General features: G+C 39.6%; 1 protein-coding gene across 3 annotated transcripts in view; it reads left to right on the top strand.

Moving 5' to 3' along the window:
• Window positions 1–2500, top strand: part of LOC106879511 (homeobox protein orthopedia) — a 121931-nt gene that overhangs the window by 22212 nt on the left and 97219 nt on the right. The gene's annotated exons all lie outside the window — the stretch shown is intronic.

Below are 2500 nucleotides of genomic sequence, written 5' to 3'. Positions count from 1 at the left end.
ATACGTACAGAGACATTCTTACTGTATTGTTTCTATCCGTAATGTTCTGTCCAATAGGTATGCTCTTGTCCTTATTTCTCCATCTTGTCTTTATTTCTCCATCACTTCAATGATATTCCTTATATCACTGTCGCAACCAGATGAGCTGTACCACCTAATATTCAAAGTCGGCCCTTCAACGCGCTGAAACTGCACTTGTAGTCTACTCTCTGTGGCTGATGGAAGGATTTCTAGGGCTAATGAAAACAGAAAAAAATGCAATTAACACCACAGCTGAAGACACCTCCGAAAGGAGGGGGGCCGCCATGTCGAAAACAGTGGAGAAGTAGGGGCCGAAACCGGACGTGGTTCCTCCTGATGATGTTCTTAGCCACTGGATCCTATAAAGGAGCCGTTGAGGCAGCGAACCACGAAACGTGGTTGGAATTCCTTCCTATATGTTCGTTTCAACTTCTGGCCCAAGGCCTAAATTTTTTTTTTTTTTGTGGGGGCGGAGGAATAAGTCGATTACATCGACCCCCAATGCTCAAAAGTCGATTAAATTGACCCCCAGTGCTCAACTGGCACTTAGTTAGTCAACTAGGAAAGGATGAAAGGCAAAGTCGACCTCGGCGTAAAGGTGTATGAAATGCAGCTAAACATTTAGCCCGGCATGCTATAGATTCTGCCATCAAAACTTCAGAATAAAGTTAGCAGAAAAGGTGGAATGTTGGATTAAATACCTTGTATTATTTAATGAAGTCGTTTTGTGTTTCGAGTTCAAATTCTGCTGCGGCCGACTTTATTGTTTATATTTGTGAGATCAATAAAATCAACACCTGTAATTATACCTACTCTAAAAATTCCTGATCTTTTGCCAATACTAGAAATCAGTATTAGTACCGAAAGAAATTGAACAGCACTGGATTCGACAGTTAATGGTATTTTGTGTTTGTCTCTCTACGTGGGCCTCTATTCCAATTGGCTCTCCTGGAAGAAAGGAATAGCATGTTAATAAGTATAGTGTGATTGTTGCAATTAACTGTATACTCCGCTCCAGTCAAAAATTACCTTGGGCTAAGAGCTTATATCATTACTGTCATTGCGTGCTGGCAGAATTGTTAGCGCATCGAACAAAATACTTAGCGGCATTTCTTCCAGAGTTTTAGGTTCTGTATCAAATACTGCCTACATCAACATTGCCTTTTATCCTTTCGGCTCAAAAAAATACGGTATCAGTCAACTACTATGGTTGATTTATTCAACTATACCCCTCCAACTATACCCCCCGTGCCTAAATTAAAATCCATTACTATCATACAAGTATGACTAGAGATGTAGATCAGCAACACTTGAGTGAGTTCTAAGTGGTAAGGCGAATTCACATACCACGTTTTGTTCCGAATCAAGATATTTCCCTGATTTTGTAACTATAAATGATTAAGTAGCTCGGTTAATAAGGAATTACACAACTATATAGTTCGCGAGTTCAAATACCAGCAGAGGTTAACTTTGAAGGTTATCGTTTGTGTCTCGATAAAATATGTACCAGTCAAGCACTGGGCTGTTTTAATTGACTTAGTACTTCCTCTACTAATCTGTGGCTCCGTGATAATGCAAGAAATCATTATTACTATTATTAATAAAACGGTGAATATCATAATCGGTAGCGCAGCAGACAAAATGCCTTACAGTACGTAGTTACATCCCGTTTATATACAACTTTTGTCTTTCATCTTTACGTGGTCGATAAAAACAAGAACTAGTTGCAGGTCGATTATATCGACAGCACGCACTCCAAAAATATGTAGCGTTGCGGTTATGTTCAGAAACCATTATTATTATTATTATTATTATTAGCACTATAAAATGTAGTCGAAGACTTCATCTTTGATTCACTTGTGACACATTCCTGGCATTAATATCTGATAATTCCTTTGATACTTTCTTCTAACAAACAGAACGTGCGTCACTTAACTATTCGTACCTCCCTCCTAGCTGTCAGAAATACGTACACGATATTCTGGAGAAAGGTCAAATAAGCTGATGTCTCGTTGATGGATGTTAACTCTGATCACGAAATTTCAAACAATTAATGCAGTGGACAAAATACACTCACTCTTCTCATTCGACGTTATCGATACCCAGAGGTAATGAACATCACAAGATCACATTATTACGATGCAGTTGTCGAGAGCGGCGGGAGGGGGGGGGGGGTAAACGGAAGCTTTAGGTAAGCCAAATTGGCGAATCGGTCCGGTTTCGATTGGAAGGTATTATCTCCTCTAAAGTCGCTAATACCTTCAAGAGCACTACAAGCTATTATGCTCAACAACAGGTGTTTCCATTGATTGATTAGTGAGTTTCATGAGCAAAGGTTACTGTTTATAACAAGGTTGAACTGAGATGCTGAATACGTATTACATATGACACAATACGGAGGCAGCGCGCTTCGAACTCTTTCTTTAAACACTCTAAACACTCATGTCAACACGTTCAGGTACACCATCCCTATCTCTCC

This window comes from Octopus bimaculoides, chromosome 2 (genome assembly GCF_046866305.1).
Source record: "Octopus bimaculoides isolate indiv1 chromosome 2, ASM4686630v1, whole genome shotgun sequence".
NCBI lineage: Eukaryota > Metazoa > Mollusca > Cephalopoda > Octopoda > Octopodidae > Octopus > Octopus bimaculoides.
The sequence above is the reverse complement of the archived record's forward strand: the minus strand, read 5'-3'. Positions and strand labels throughout refer to the sequence as shown.